This window comes from Callionymus lyra, chromosome 9 (assembly GCF_982586985.1).
Source record: "Callionymus lyra chromosome 9, fCalLyr1.hap1.1, whole genome shotgun sequence".
Lineage (NCBI taxonomy): Eukaryota > Metazoa > Chordata > Actinopteri > Syngnathiformes > Callionymidae > Callionymus > Callionymus lyra.
Genome location: NC_141826.1, coordinates 16,169,588 through 16,187,094, shown reverse-complemented (window position 1 = coordinate 16,187,094; position 17,507 = coordinate 16,169,588). Strand labels below are relative to the sequence as shown.

Below are 17,507 nucleotides of genomic sequence, written 5' to 3'. Positions count from 1 at the left end.
AGCCCGATTTAAAAACAAAACAAAAACAACAACAACAACAACAACAACACCAAAAACCCCCCAAAAAATAACTAGTAGACATGAATGATGCAGTCATGAATAAAAAGTAGTAAATAACAACAACTTTGTTGAATTTATCTTAAGATATAGTTAATCTAACAGTTTGAAACTTGTCTTATATTATTCTTATAATCACTTTATAGCACATACAGTGTTTTTTCTTCAGATCTTATTTTCAAAATATCTATATAAATGTTGCCAATATTATTTTTTATTTAATAAATGTTCCTGTTTTTTTCCCCACACAATCCAAGGTACTAACATCGTTTTAAGACGTTTTTATTTGTTCAGGCTTTTCCTTGATTTTCTGGAACTCCTGTTGTGTTATCAGTTTTATCTTGATCTTTAAAGTATATACTTTATTGAATATTGTTTTGATTGTTTAAGCGCTTTGTGACCCTGGTCTGGAAAAGCTCTATACAAATAAAAATGACTTACTTACTTACTAACAAAGAGTGTTTGATTTATAGTTATACTTGTCATAAAATAGTCCTCTTAACTATTTTATGAAATGTTTAACTATAAATCATCACCAGTTCTGGTGATAAATTGTGGCAAAATGTATCGTCCTGCAAAATTTGTTTCCTTTGACCGGTTGTCACCATTGACTAATGGAGACTTCTACCAAGTTTTTTTTATCTTCGTAATGACTCAGTGACTCATAAATATGAATTTGAATTGGGGGAAAAAAAAACTTGCTATCAAATATAATGTGATTTACTCCACAGATTAAAATATGGACTAGAACTGGAAAGTATTTGATCAATTAGGGATTTTCCGCATGTTCTTATCATAACTAAATAAATAAAGTAAAAGATAATTTCAACGTCCTTAAATGGCCGTTTGTGGTGCCAGACAAATTGGCACAGCCGTTTTTCAATAACTCTGTGAGAGCTTAACTCGCTTAATGTACAAATAAAATAGAATTTATGGTTCATGAGGAAATAAATTCAGCAAGACCCTAAAGTCCTACTTTCATTCCAGGAACAGATTTAAATAATTGTCTTGGTGCTCATATTTGGCCTCCATTCAACAAGAGAGCCAAATTAAAGCTACACAGGCTGTCCTCGGTTTGAGTGGCCTTTGAGCTTTCTTTATGACTCTTGCCTCCGACAATAAACCTGGCCTTTTTATCTAGGACACGGCGACAGGCGGGACTCGCTAAATACACCTGCTCCTCGCCATCCTGCAGTGCCTCGTCTGTCGTCAACCTGTCTTTTGTGTTGGCTAATGAAGGCCAGGAAAAGTGAGGACGCCCCTTATTTTTCCCTCGTCACCTTGTTGTGCTAATGCGGACCTTGATGAAGGCGGGTTGTTGTGCAAAAAAAATGAAGATTTAAGCTCCATTGAAGTTTTGATGTTGCTCTACTTGCAAATGTTCACAGCGTTTTTTTTGGTTTGAATTTATGCAAATGGACGCTAGAAGGATGCAGTCTTTGTCCACTAAAAAAAAGGATCATTGGAATCCTGCAAGATTCCCGCAATGACTGAGGACAAGAGGATACAGTCGGATCAAGCAGCTTTTCAAGCGGATTGAATATACTTTGGTTCCAAAACGAGTGAAAGCAGTTACGATTTCACAGGAATGTAAATTATGCAACACTAAAGTCTTGTAGTTGGCAATAAATTGTATCGTTGCATCTGTTTTGTGATGCGTATCATATTGCCAGATTGTTGCCAATACACAGCCTTAGTCAAATTGGCGTGCAAAATCTTCAGACTTTCAGAAAAACGTCAGACTGTATTGTGCCCCTTATAGTTGGCGAAAATAGCTAAAAATGATGGAAATCTCCTTTACTTAAGTATCTTGTACATAGTAATATGTCTTCAAAAATTGGATTTATTTTAATTTTCAAGGGAGTCTTCTTCCCCACCTTCCCCCTTTTAAAATAAAAAATAAAAATTTGAGTGACTTCTCTGTAAAAATAAGTCAAAACCATTTTTAAATTTTATGACTTATATTAGTTAAAAGAAAAACAACTCCTTGTATCTACTTCTACTACTAATTTGTTTTGTACTCCATCATATTAAATCTAAATTAAGGGTCGTTCTTTACCATCTTTTGTTTGCCTCAACAGCCTTGTATTAGTCAAACACGGCTTCAGAAAGAAGTTTGACATTTTGGGTTCCATGACCTGTCTTTAGCAACAAGTAGACTTACCGCATAAGAACATTTAAAAAAAGAGAATAAGCCACCAGCTAATGATCCTTTAAGGCTCTTTGAGTCCCACTTCATCAGCGCCATTAACGGCAAAACAGCTCTTCAAAACACTATCCAATCAAAGTTGAAGTGCATCTTTATACTCTCGAGTCACAAATCTGTGATTAAAAAAAAAAAGAAGGAAGAAACCAAAGCAAATACTTGGGATAAAAAATGCCACGGCTTAATCCTCGTCCACATCTCCCCGCGGCAGCTAAGGATAACCCAGAGTGCACTTTAACGTCTTCGTGTGACCCGGATGCCTGTTTGTGACAAGTGGTCAACTTGTATGACGCTCAGAGTCTCACCAGGGCACTTTCTGGACTAATGCAGTCCGACCGCCGTGCTCCAGGGCGGGAGGTATTAAAGAGATATTTAAAAACGTAGCTGAGTGCTGTTACCTCTCACTTATGAACGACGATGCCAGCATTTTTTATTTGCTGAGTCACGTTTTGAATTTCATCTCCCAAAAGGCTTTTACCTCATTGATTTTTGTCTTCTCTGGAATCCGACAAGTTTGTTACCACCCATCGTACATTTGGCAGGGTGTCGTCTGATATTGTTCGTACAGTTGACACTTTTCTTTTCTCTTTTTTTTTTTCTTCGTCTAAGAAAGCTGTCGCTCTGAGGATAAATTCACTCTTCGGGCTCAAACGTGTCTGTGACAGATGCAGGTGGTCTGTTGGTTCAGCTGTTGTCTAGTGCCGACGAGGCGGCGACGAGCTTAGATGTCTCTGTTACCGAAAAAACCTCTTGACAATATCTCGCCTGCCTCGAATAAACCCGCAGAAGTCGGCTTTTATTGATACGCGTCGTATCACTTTCGGTTTGAAATGTTTTCGTAGATGTACAGGTGACCCGACAGTCGGCGTTTCTGTTAAATGTTAGGCTAACTGTAAACGGATACACAATATAAGTAGCGGTAGCAACAGCTAAGTGTCTCCTCGTGACTTTAATGGCGGAAAAAAAGCACGTGGGAATGTCTTGTTCTGGTATTCTCTTTTTTTAGATAGTTTCGCCGGTTAAATCTTCTGTTTTTCTTGTCAAATTGACATCATTTTGACAAGGCCATGTTGCATTATCTAAACTGGAGAATCTTGGCTTACCGTAAAATACTGCTTTTGTTGAAAAAGCCTTGCAAAGTGACAGTAATGTGACACAGTATTGGCAAAACTACTGCTTTTTTCTGATGACACATCCATTGTTTATGGTGAAATGGTAGGAGTTTGTATTTGCAAGAATCTGGCGATACTGAGGATATGTTTTTCTGCGAAAATATTGCGATACTGTAGTAACAAGGATATATTAGTAGTACACTCTGTGAACTTGACTCTTGTAAAGTTGTAACTGCTTTAATTTGTTTTGAAACTAAAATATGTCCAAACCGAAAGGAGTCGACTGTATCCTCTCATCCTCAGTCATCTCCGCATAATGACTGCAGCCAACTAGCGACCGGAAGCTTTCATTGCAGTACAAAAATGTACATTTTAAATGGATAAATTAATAAATGTATGCACAATTATTTGACATATAAACCATTAAAGTAAATGTGAAAAATATAAAATATGATTTGAAAGCAAAAAAAGTATAATTTGTTAAATGGCAACAGTGCTTTTAAATAGCAATAGCAACGGTACATTGGTGTGAAATTATTTTTTGGTATCTTTAAGTATATTTAATTATATGTATTTTCCTTACACTCTAGTAAACGAGTCCCAGTCCAGTCCAAATGCTTGAAGGCGTAAGTTGAAAACCCCAAATTTTAACGAGTGTTGTGCGTCAACAAGACTGTTAGTTGTACCGTTACCGCGGTAGACTTTATTCCCCCGTCCGAGGGACCAATAAAGCCATCTTTAAGCCTGACCCTCTTCACGGAGCCACTTCCTCTTGAACAAACCTCCACGTCTGGAGCTCTTACCGTGTACACGCCGGGTGTGACAGTGAGTGACGTGTGCACGTGACAGCTGGGTAATGAACATCACGCTGCGCCTCTTGTATCAAGAGCCTCACCTTTTTCCTCAGGCACCCCCCCCCCCATTCGCTGGATACAAGGATGACATCATCCTTGCGTAATGGAACACAACCTTCTCCTTGGTCTTGGCTCTCATCAGCCGCTCTAATGAGATGAGGGTGATTTCAATAAAGTTACCGGTTGCACTCACTCCATTAGTTATATTAGCACTCGGGAGTCCTGCCCCCGCGGTCGAGTCGTTCCTCCCATCTTTCACCGTGGGGGCCGATCCTCTTCTTTTCATGGATCCGTGTAACCTAGTTACCGAGGCCCAGCAGGGGAGGCCAATCAATTAATGAACAAAGGAGCCCGCTCGCCGAGCAGCGGCGGGTCCAGGACCATAACGGTTCCACCGTGAAAGATGGCCGCCGTCGGTTAGCTGCTCCCCATCGATTGACAAACGTGTCGTCCGGCGAGCGCAATTTCCGAAGGTATCTTAAGCCGACAAAGAATGTCGTGTCACATATTTGGTGCGACAATAAAACCAGGACGCCGTTAACATTCTTCCTGCTCATCCGTCTGCTGAGAAACCTGCTTAACACCGAAGTCAATGAAAGAATAATGGAGGAGGATTCAGCTCTGAAGAAGAAGAATTGCTAAAATGGATGCACTCTTTTCTTTCTTTTCAACTTGAGATGATCCCACTCACTTCTGCTCTTCATCCCTTTTCTTTCATTGTGTTAAATGTTTTTGTGTGAAGCACTTTGTTCCTAATACAACCTTAAAGGGACGGTTCACCCTACATTCAGATTTCACTAATTTTTCTACTCATAATGACTAAGGGGATTATTTTCAGAGTAATCTGTTCCTTTTTTGAAATTGTTGACACAAATGTATGTTTATTTTAATGTTGCGAGCGGTGCTCGGTTGTTGTTTTTTTCAACCTCATCCAAAATAACACACTTAAAATTTCCTTGATTTTCTGGAACTCTGTTGTGTTCTCAGTTTTATCTTGACCTTTAAAGTATATACTTTATTGAATATTGTTTTGATTGTTTAAGCGCTTTGTGGCCCTGGTCTGGAAAAGCGCTATACAAATAAAAATTACTTACTTACTTACTTTAAAACATCCAAATACCTCCATATTGATTGTTTGTAACGTCCCTTATGTATTCAAGCTTTGACATTATTATTTGTTGGGAAATACTTAAATTGTTGGGCTACAAACAACGTTATAAATCACTTTAATTTTCAATACAATTTCTAATGTCACGGCTTCAATACACGAGGGACGTTACAGGAGGTATATGGATGTTTTTAAGTGTCTTTTTGGGACGAAGATGAAGACGACAACTTCCAGTTGCTCTGGACGTACATTTTTTGCCTGACATGAGGGTATTCTACTCGCACAAATATTGATCGTACCTGGCAGATCCTCATCATGTCTGGTTTGGATTCTCGCTCACTAGAAAATTGAGACGGCTGGTATAGTTTCCAACTCGTAAACGGAAACATCCAAGTGCCTGAACATTTGTGTCCGCTTGATAAAGTGATGTATTTTTAAAGGTATGACTCAAAAGCCAAACAGCTTTTTTCTGCCCACGTATGATTAGCATTTATATTTCATTAGATTTTAATGAGGATTCATGTCGATATGTTGCAGGTATGGTGACTCAACACGGGGGAGTTCAACTCAATCTCACACAAGGGGCCAACATTCAGAGCAGTCAAGGGTTCCAGGGCCAAATCGAGATCTAATGAACAGAATAGTTTTATTTTTATGTTCAACACAAGTATCATCTAATGGTTTTAGACACTGTTGTGTTCTATTTCCAACGGCTCTGGTACCTACTTGCACTGGGCGGGGCCGCCATGACGTCACATTTTTAGGGGCCAGCTCGGCTCGCTTGGAACCCGAGAGGAGCAGGTACTTCAAATAGTACCTGCTTTGATGTACCGTGCTGGTGGAAACGCAAAACGGTTAAAGTTGAGTCAAGAAAAAGGGGGAATAGACTGACTCTTCATTTGGTTGCTGTAGAAGTCTTTTGCTGACATTCCAGTCATTGTGTGTTTGATGAAGTTGTGTACTGTTGGGATATCTCTGCGAGATTGTGCAGTAGTGTCTAGAGATGCAAGAAAAATAAATTGACAAATTATCATTAGCATGATGTTGAACTTGTTTTGGTTTTCAAATCATATTTTTGTTTTTATCATGGAACTTTTTGGGCTAATTTATATTAAATTAAATGTGTGTAAAATAAACTTTTTTTTCTTTTAGAATTAACGTGCAAATATTCTGAGCGTTTATTCATTTTGATGTATCGATTAAACCTCCAGCCGCCGTTATGTCGTGAAGGAACAATGAAATCCTGTGAGATTCTGGCAATGACTGGGGACGAGAGGATACAATATACTCTACCGGCTTTTTAAAGCATATGTTTGGACATATTTTGGCTTTCAGTTAATGTTTACTCATGTGGAGCAATCCCAAGATGACACTAAAAGTCAGTGTCCCTTAAAATCGTAACGAAAATATATCACATGGATCGTGAGCTGAATAAGTTGTACAGAAACATGTCGTGAGATGAGTGTATCGCCTTAGAATCGTCCCTAATGGTGTCGCCTAATGGATCCCATTACCATCGGAAAAGCAACCATGTAACGTGGTTGTATAACGAGATGGATATTACAAGGTTAAGAGAGATATTCAAACGCACATTTCAGTCTTTTGTTGGCCCCACAAAAGGGTGATTGTGAACACTCCCTGTATTGGTGCATAATGGCTTGAACAAGAGTTATTTTTGAGTCCTTTGTGTACCTTTTGACGTCATAACTGGCCAAACATGTTCAGGAAAATCTATCTGTGAATGGACGTTGAAATTTTGAATTTGAAGTTGGCATCGAATGTCTAGAGATAGCGATCGGTCCAACAGGTGAGTTGGAAACTCCTCATTTCACACACCTGTGTTTTCTATCAGTCCATCATCACCACCTCATCGTTCCTCTTCTCAATGCCTCTTTTCTTCCCATTCAGCCCCTGATTTTTTTTTCCTTTCCTTTCTTCATCTCATCCCTCAGGTCCATCCCTATTCTATCTGTTATTTCTGCTCACCAGCCTTCTGCTCTCCCTGTCATCCCTCTCTTTTTTTTTCTTTTTTTTTCCTCCCTCTTCTTAATCCGACTGTTAGTCCCCGGTGTTCCCGTCCCTGGAGTCTGCGGCTCTTGTCGCTCGCTCTGTGTGCGAGATCAGGGAACAGGCTGTTGTAACAAGCTGTTGAATAATGTAAGCATCAGGCTATAGGCCAGAGTTTCAGTTAACCCTTTGATCCGTCATCACATGGCGGGGTGAGGTGGTCGCATCAGAAATGACACCCCAACAGCAGGACAAAACAGCCCCGAGGCCATTTAGTTTCCCCGATTCTTCCGACCCCTCCCGACAGGCTAGACCCCCCCCCCCCAAACCCCTCGCTCCATCCGGTTTCTTTGTCGTGGCCTTTTTTACACTTGGGAACACATGGAGCATCCGTGGCTTTGTAATTCCAACATTGATGTATAATTAAACTGTTAGAAAAGGCGACTCTGAATAATTGATACGAGTGAGATTTCTTTGCGTTCTTTTTGAGTCTTCAGTTTTTGTTTACAAGCATTTTTTTATTAAATGGGTAAACAAAAACAAAAAAAATCTTGTTGGACTAACTAATATTAAGTTTAGTTTTCAGTCTCGGGACAGAACGTAGTCTGCATTCCAGATCTCATTAACCTTTGGTAATCGATACCGGCTCTGGTATCTTTAAGTGCTTCTAGTTTGCTTCATCCCGAGGCCGGGGCGTATTGATCGGCCCGACTGATTGGAAGTTTCCCTTCAGGGCATAAAGGATCGTCGCGAGGCTTTGAGAGAATGTGTTGCGCAAGGGTGGAGCTGAAAGGGGACTTAAAGATTGGAACTCACCTCTTACTCAATGAACCTGTCGGTGTCCGAGAGGAGCTCATTAACCACTCGTTGTAAGCCCCCGATAAACTCATTCTACCTCATGTTTTTTAGAAAAAAATGCATCAAAATGATATTTATATTGAGAGAAACATTTTTAAATGAAGCACAATTTCTGCAACAATCTCAGACATGTATTCCTGGGCTGGAATTTCTGCTACTTCTTCTAGGTATTGGCAAGAATCTGGGGATACGATAGATATCATGATACTGGGTCAATGATTCCATATATTGCAAAACTGTACGAAAGAAAGGTACATTTGTCGTGTTCTCGGAGTACTTGACTCTGGCGTTACTGCTTCCACTTGTTTTATTATTTTATTAATATATAATATTAAAATATGTTCAAAATTCAGCTTTAAAAGCTACTGGAGTCCAATGTATCCTCTCGTCCTCAGTCATCTCCATTAGTAGACATTAGTTTTCTTGCAATTAAAATCTTTAAAAAGAAACCTGTCATGGCAAAGTAGATTCACAATACATTCTTAACATGAATTGACTGAATTCAAACCGAGGGATCTTTATTTGCATTTCCCAAGAGAAGAAATACAAGCAAATAAAAGTGACTTTTTTGCATTTTAATCGATCAAGTGCTGTTGAATATCGACGGGATATTGTGAAAAAAAATTAAACAAGGGTACATTTGTCGTGTTTCCAGAGTACTTGACTCTGGCATAACTGCTTTAACTTGTTTTAAAAATATGTCCAAAATTAAGCTTTAAGAGCTACTGGAGTCCAATGTATCCTCTCGTCCTCAGTCATTTCTGGGATATCTCAGGATCCCATTATTCCTTTAGCTGTGGACGACGGTTTGTCGCCATATAGCAGCCGGGAGTTTAAATGAAACAAAAATTAACAAACGTGTGAATATTTGTTTATTTATAGTAAAAAAAAACATAAAAGAACCACAATAAAGATAAGATATGACTCTAAAGCGGACATAAACAATACAGTGCTGTTGAATATCGATTAAGTATCTAGAAAAAATATAATCGGTGTTTCTTCTCACACACCTACTACTCACGCTTTTACTGGTTAAAGAATACTTTTATTGGGACTGGTTGTAACGCTCCCTGGTGTGTCTAAAGACTTTCTGAAATATTTAAATCTGTGCTCGGCGCTGCAGTTATTTAATTATGTTGACAGACAGTTGAGCAATGGAAGCCTACTCTGGGTAACCAAACAAACCGCTGAGCTGGTGCTGTGTAAATCATCCTCATCACTTCTGTGTGGTCACACTGCAGACTGTGGTCATCCTTAAAAACTGGCGTCCTTACTTGAGGAACCGGGAAGCTTGTGGAGCATGAATGAAAATTACAACTTTGCTCAAAAATTTGCTCTAAATAAAACTGTTTAAAATTGTATTTCATTGAAATGTGACGGTGGGCGGCAGTGAAAGGAAATGATGGTTTCATGTTACGTTACAAGTTCAATTAACAGGCATCCATCATTCTCATGATCGGAAAAGGTTGATGGGTATTGAACGACTTGATGGACAGGTTAATTATGGCAATTTTGTGTATGGATTTTTACACCATTAGCTTGTCACTTTTTTTCGACATTTTAATCAATTACTCGGCTTAAAAAGAGAAGGCAATAATTAAAACGTGTCGTCCATCAGAAATCTATTTGCTGAACAATGGCATGAAACGAGGACAGAAAAATCTGAAATGAATATAGTAAATTATTAGCATTATGAAGCTTCTACAACACAAAATAAATGAATGAATTAACTTACTGTATTTATTTCGAACTTTTTCAAACAAAATATGTGTAAATTATTTGTACGTACAACATAGCAAAACGCCAATTAAACAAAAAAGCAGAATAAAAAAGCATATCAAAACCCTGTAAATATAAGCTTAGAAGAAACTATTGAGCTGAATCAGATCCTTTAAAAGATTCCTGAATCCAGATGGTAACACTATAAGATTACCATATGTTCATTGCCCCATTATCAACGTTTCCAGAAATTTTTCGAAATCTTTAAGGAAGAAATAAAAAGAAAACTGATAATAACATGATTTTCTTTGAGTGGTTATAACCAAATAGTATATCTGAGAAATGTGTAAGAAATGGAAGCATAATTTTATTAGGGGTGTGTATGAGCATGAATATGGTGATATGATGCATATCACAATCGAGGGGCAAAGATATGAATGGTTGCAAAATATATTGCAATACTAAAAGAACAACTTTACATTAGTTTTCTTGCAATTCAAATCTTTAAAAAGAAACCTGTCATGGCAAAGTAAATCCACAACACACGCCTAACATGAATTAACTGAATTCAAACCGAGGGATCTTTATTTGCATTTCCAAAGAGAAGAAATGCAAGCAAAAAATTAACTTTTTGGCATTTTCATTGATAATGCTGTTGACTATCCATGGGGTATCATGAAAAAAAGGATGTGTGTAGATATTTTCTTGGCCACATAATAATAATTGGGTTAGCGCTATATAATGAGCTCTAAATAACAATTGAAAAATATTAAAACGACTGAATAAATACATTTCTGGTGAAGTAAGTGAATTAATGTGCAATGTGACTTTGGATTGTATTCAAACAGGATTGTGTTTGTTTGTTTTAATCTATAATGTGATGCTGACCATAGATATGAAGACCACCAGGAGGAAGTACCTTTAAAAGCCATTGATCCCCTGAGATCTGCCACCACTAATTTTCTATAATTGCTATGGTGGCCTAAACAGGATACACTTAAGTGTTATTGATCCAATATATATATACATATTCAGGGATGAAAAAAACCCAACTAAAATGAACGCTTGACGGTTAAAAACACTTCCTATTCCACAGATAAGCCTCCCACTCGCGGTTCCACACCTGTCTTATTTCGGAGCGACCATAAATATGCCGCCTGTCTGTGTGGTTGCGCGCAAATTAATTGCAAATGTGGCTGGGAATGGCCGTCTGTGTGCTGGTGAGAGCAAATGGCTTAGAGCCGTCGTGAATGTGATACAAAGCGTTTATGGTGTCGGTGTCGTGTGCCTGATTCGCAGCAGCTGTTGGTCTTTGGTGTGTGTGTGTGTGTGTGTGGCACCAGACAGACGTGATGTATGCTGGGATACGTTCATCAGAAAAAAAAATGTGTTTTACTGATGCAAAAGTCCCTATATTTCCTCTGTTCTCTTTCCCTTAACCAAAAAAGTAATAAAGTTTGTTTTGATTTCAAAGTGACTCGGCGTTTCGCTCTGCAATGAAGAAAAAAAAAGCACGACCCCTCGTACCATCCATGTAAACTGATATGAGTGTGTGTGTGTGTGTTTCATGGTAGGATGCGCAGCAGCTGTACAGACGGCAGGGAAGAGGGGAAATGAGAGGAGCCGGCACAGTAGACAGAGTCCAGATAGACCTGTCAGCTCCGTGACACCCACACATACCTCACACTCTGGTTCAGGCCGGCAGAGAGGATTTCGGACGAAGATTGGCTGTGGACAGGTGAGTTTCTCGCATGAGGGGTGGTGGTGGAGGGGGGGTGTTGATGCAGTAAAAACAGTTGTGAGAGACGAGCTTGCATGGCAGCTACTATAGCGACAATTAAAAGACGATCAATCAGTTAATTCCACTACATATCATGTTCATGTTAGCTTGACTGATGATGAGATTATTCATTAACATGTCCAGATGTGATCATTTAGCTTCACCGCTCGTACGAGGGCCATAACACACTGCGAAAGTCTACTTGTTTATTGAAAAGAATACATTGTTATTTATTAGGATACTTCAGGAACATCGATATATTTGTTGTATTTTTTGGCGGTGCACACGTTGGCATATGGAATGTTTTGGACGTTTGCTTTCTTTGTGAAGATATTTTCAGTCCATTCATCATTAAAATGTTTTGTTTTACTTGGCAAGTTGACGTGACTTTAAAATGAGTTTTTTTAAATATTTCGCTGGTTGGCAAAACTGCATTTTAACAGATTATGCATTCATTCTTTATGGGTTAAAAAGTAAGGGGGGGGTATTGGCAAGAATCTGGCAATACGGAAATAGTTTCACCGTGTTTGGGTACATCGATACGATATACTGTGATCCTGTAGTAACAAGGATATATGTGTAGTATTATTGAGTACTATACTCTGGTGTTGCAGAATTTTCAGACCACATGGCTCTTGACAAAGTCGTAACTGCTTTTGTTTTGAAACCAAAATATAGTTAAACATCAGCTTTAAAAGCTGCTGGAGTCGACTGTATCCTCTTGTTCTCAGTCGTCACCTGGATATCGCAGGATTTCATTGTTCGTGTAGGCTGTGTAGGAAGTGCTGCAATTGAGCTGTACAGTTTAACCACAACACAAAAATGAATAAATGCCATGATATTTGCCTGTTCACTTTTTAACCCTTTTTAACCCCTAATCGTAAGCATGTTTTCTCCTGAATTGTAACACGTTGTTATGTAATGGCAATGCATTGTGGGTGTCTTAAGCAAACCTGGAAGGCTGAGGTTTATTCTGTACACAGCGCCTGCTTGTGACTGCAGTAGACATATTAAATGGGCTGTTATATAAACCAGACCTCGGCGTTGAACTGATTACGCTTCAGAGTAATGGACAAAAGTTGACTCACACAAACAATAGTGTTTAATGTGTCGGCCCGAAGGCTTCATTTCGCTGTCTTCTCAGGCTTCGGTCTTTGTCGACTCCATCTGCATACCCTCTGGGGGGAAGTGCTACTGTGCCATTTAAGTGTATCTGGTGAGTCGTACTGAAACCACAATTGTTGAATTCTGATGAATGGCATCCAGCTATGAAAGCACCCTGAAGCGTCAACTGCCCTTTATCTTATTTAAAATAAATCTTGTGTTTGTTGTGTTTAAATGACAGCTGCGTATTTAGAGATCTTTATGTCTTTCCTGATGCTAATGTGTAGTTTCACATTTTTTCCACATGCCACACTCTTTTGATGTGATAATCGTGTTAAAATTAAACATTAAGAGTTGCTAAGGAGTGTTATTTTTTATGAGGGGGAAAAACACGAGTACACAAACAGTTTGAATAGAGATACTTATTTGAGAATTGTCAACCACATGACAACTTCTTTCCACATAAAAAAAAGGCTTCCAGATCGACGAATGCCTCCTTTGAGTCGTTTCACTCTTTCAAGATCAGACATGGATGATCTTCACAGACGCGTCTATTTATTAAACTTTTTGAAAATGATTATTGAATTATGTAAAGTAGTTGTGTTGTCAGACAATAGCATTTGTTCGAGAAGCTCTCGAAAATGGTGGAGTTGATGCATAAAAGTCAGTAGAGCAGCTGCTTCTAGGTGTGATGGTGTTCTATTGTTATTCCATCAGGACCAGACCTCGGAGCAGATCGAAGACCAGGTGCAGGTATTTTATCTCTTCCTGCACCGACAATCTCTTTGGCTGCTCAACTTGGCTAACGCAGATAAAATAAGGGAGTTTTCCTATTTTGATATACTGCTATTTGAAAGTACAATTAATTATTTTCCACGTGTTTCCTCAATAGAAGAATCTCTTAATGTCCTCTTGTCTGGATGACGTCTCCGTCTTTTCCCTGTTAAACAATAAAAGATTCGAGCCAAGTTACAAAACTCTTGAACCACCTTGGATTGTGACCAAAAGATAGTTTTTTTTTTCCCAGAGGGTGTCTGCTGCCAAATAAAAACAATGAAATAAAAACTTTTAAATGAATAAAATAAACTCTTGTTAAAAAAGGTTTGTAGACAGCGAAGCTGTCAGGAGTGCAGTGTGCATAGAATGGATGACAACAGGCTTAAACAATATAAAGCAAGAAGATGGAGATATGTTTCTGGACTATGTTTAAACTCTGTTGAAGCTAATGTTTCCAAAAAAAACATTTTCCATTACAAGTTTTTTCCCTGTGTTTTCTATTGCTTTAGGATTTTTTTGTAATGAAGACACAATACTTTCGGTACTTTATGTTTGCGAGTATAAATACTTGAAGTACATTTCATTTTTTTGCATTTCGCACTTCGTCTCAAGATTACTCAAAAGTAACACACATTTTATTCGAACATTTTAAATGGGAGGCTGATAAATAATGACTTGCTTTTTTGTGCACATCCTTGGGAAAAGACAAACAAAACAAGAGTCTGGCTTCTTGGATTGCATTTTTTTTCTTTTTTTGGTAATGTTACCTGATAAATTAATAAGTGGATAAATCGGTGTTGGGCATTTTAATTTGAACAGGGCCCACATTTGATACTATCATTAAGCAAAAATAAAAATGAAGGATTGAAAATAAATAAAGCATGAATATTAAATTTAAACTAAAAAACACTCAAGTTCTAAGAAAATATCTAATAAAATTCATTATGGGGGAAATAATTATATTAAAAACATTTTTAAGAATTAGTTTACTCTCTTAGGCAATTCATTTTCTCAAAAATGGATGAAAAACTACCTAAAACAAAAGCTCTTTTCTCAAATTTACTAGTTAACTGAGTAATAATAAAGATAATAAAATAAAAAATGTAACTGTTTCACAATCTTTGACCTCATGAAGGGAACATAAAAACATTTAAAGGGTTGCATAGGAGTTCTCCGATGAGAACTACTGCTACCACTGTCGAGTACCCAGAATGCATTGTTATTTCATAACAACGTACTAATGATTTCAAATGATCTGTTTCTGTGTACAATATGTACGTCGTTGAACTGCTTTTATTAGCCTAATTGTCTTATTTATTTGACCACAGGTTGAAGCATTCGCACATTCCCCGTCTGTAATTGCGCGTGTCAAGTATGGCTGTTTATGTAAAACACCGTCTACCGCGCCGTAGACCACTTATCCGGCCTGGATTGTTGCTCTGAAGGCTGCCTGATTACTGCGAGAGGATTTTTCCCTGCAGGAGGGAAAAAAAAATACTATCCGTTTGATCTCGCAGGCAAAGATATGGGCAGCACAACGGAATCTCATCTCTTGTGTCAGCTCTTCTCCCCGCAATGTGATATTCCCCCGTAGGAACGCATTTGTGCGGCACGAATCACAGCGAGATCAGTGTGGGCTGTTTCTTATCTGGACATGAAAGACGGGACGATAGAACGGGGAGGTGTGAGAGTGGAGGTTCCTCTTGAGAATGATGATTTCGCTGGGTGGCCCCTCCAGATTCTCATGATCAATTTGTGCGAGCAGGTATTGTCTTTGTCCCCATTATAGTCCACATTCATCCTCCACTCTTCAGTTTTTTCTCTCCGTCTGTCCTCGATTTAGTGGATGAGACGCTTGTATTGTTTATGTGTGTGCCACGGGCCTTGTTACCGCGTCCCTGGAGGTTTTTTATCATTAGTTTGATTTTCCTGTCCTGGACCGCTCTGCCGACTGCTTTTTTTTTAGGTCACGTCAGGTCTGCATTTTTTTTTATTTCATGTGTACATGTGTAAAGGCTCTTGTTCTAAAGTCGGTCATCTTTTATTGTGCCGGTGACATTTAGATTCAGTTATTTTTAGTCTTTTGGACTTGGTTTTTGTCCTTCTTTTGTGAATATATTTCGGGAAAACTTCCAAGATAATACAGTAGTATATAACATATGGTTGTTTTTTCTTTAATTCTCCTCATTAAACAAATCTGCCAAATAGTAACCATTAAATCTTTCACTTAAATGAACCACATTTATTTACTATACTATACTCAACAACCCTCTCAGTAACGACAACCTGAACAGCTCCGATAAGGCTTTGCCGCCCAGCCAACCACACCGGCTCATAACCTTTGACACGGCAACAGACTGTGGAATTTAAAAACAGTACTGCAGTTACCAATTAGCCGTCACTAAATAAAGCAGTGTGCAGAAAGGCATCATGGGAGTTCACAGTTTTGTTGGCACCATAAGTAAGGTGGGGATTAGTGCCTTCCACTGAGTTTCTGTTTGTGTAGTTTATCTGCTGTTCAAACAAATCATTTGTTTGTCATACTGTGTAAAAAAAGAAAAAACGGGGAGCGTTGCAGATCCTGACTGCAGGTTAATATATCTAAATACGCAGTACTGCACGCACTAAAACAAATCTCCGAGACCCCTGGAGTTCAACCACGACTTTACGAGGGACCACTATATTCATTTCTAAGACTTCTTTAAATCTTTTTTTGGGGTGTCAGACCCCATGTCTGGGGGCCACATCTGAGCTGCCAAGTCATTTTGTTTGGCCTGAAGTAGAATAAAATGAATTTTGACGGCAATTTAAAGTGCATGAAAAAAAAACAACTATTGGTGTTGATATCTTCACCCCCGAAGATGTCAGTGTTCAAGATCGGACATGTTGTTTTCTAGCTTGTAGATTGTATAAGTCCAGTGGAAGACGGGAAAGTGGGTGGAAGTGTGTTTCTCCAGGGAAATGAAGCCTCTGTTTCTGAGTTCAACTTATAGAGTTAAACAAATACATATTTTAAAAAATATATCGATACAGAATATACAGAAATTATCGGCAAGAAAATGCATCCATTTGAATAATTACATTTTTTTTGTAACACAAAGGGCAGACACTGCATATTTTTTTCATAAATGGAAAATGAAAAGAGTTAAACATTTCTTACCTATCTATTAAATGTCGTTAAACTATAGTTGACCACAATTAACTACCACATTCAGTCCTTAAACATAAGTCAAAAATTAATTCCAGAAATGAAAGAGAAATTCCCTGAACACTATAAATACAGTTTTTGTCCGGGGTTTGGACTATGATAGTTTATGGATGTTTTGCCTCGTCACATCATTGGATCGATAGATTGACATTATTTATTGGGTTTCCAGTTCGGTACAGCAAGGTTGATAAGAACACGAACAAAGTGCAAACAAAAGATCAAAGTGCAAGGTTATATTGACAAAGTTATATTCAGTTTAATAGTGAATACTAAGGTGTTATTTTGCATCATCTAGCACTCGCGTTGACGTGAACATGTTTTCAAGAGTCAGTCTTGGGTCGACTTGTGCCTCCTATTCAATCCATTTTCCCCTTTGTAACGTCCACTTAACCGACTCCCTCTCGGCACTCCCGACTTCCCGACATCGTCCAGAATGACTTTCACCTCCAGAGTGCTATCCATTGTGCGTTATAATAGGAGGCCCGTTTTCAAGCCCTGAACCCCAATAGAGATGTCGTGCCGGCCGCCGTGCTCCCCCGTCCTTCAGTAGCTGCCCCGGATGACAGTAGATAAACAATGGGCACAAACAGACCCTCCCACCTGCATTGATCTGCTCCTGCACGCCTCCCTCCTTCCACCAACAACGCCACACTGAATCCACCTACGCACACTTTATATGAAAGCCCCCTCTCCACCTCCCCTCTTTTCTACCCGGAC

The 17,507-nt window shown here is 38.7% G+C and overlaps 1 protein-coding gene across 1 annotated transcript in view; it reads left to right on the top strand.

Annotated features, from left to right (window-relative positions):
* Positions 1-17,507, top strand: part of LOC148072025 (bifunctional heparan sulfate N-deacetylase/N-sulfotransferase 1-like) — a 66,698-nt gene that overhangs the window by 16,118 nt on the left and 33,073 nt on the right. The window contains exon 2 of the mRNA XM_087798711.1: positions 11,496-11,659. The gene's annotated coding sequence lies outside the window, so the exon portion shown is untranslated. The remainder of the gene's footprint in view (positions 1-11,495; positions 11,660-17,507) is intronic.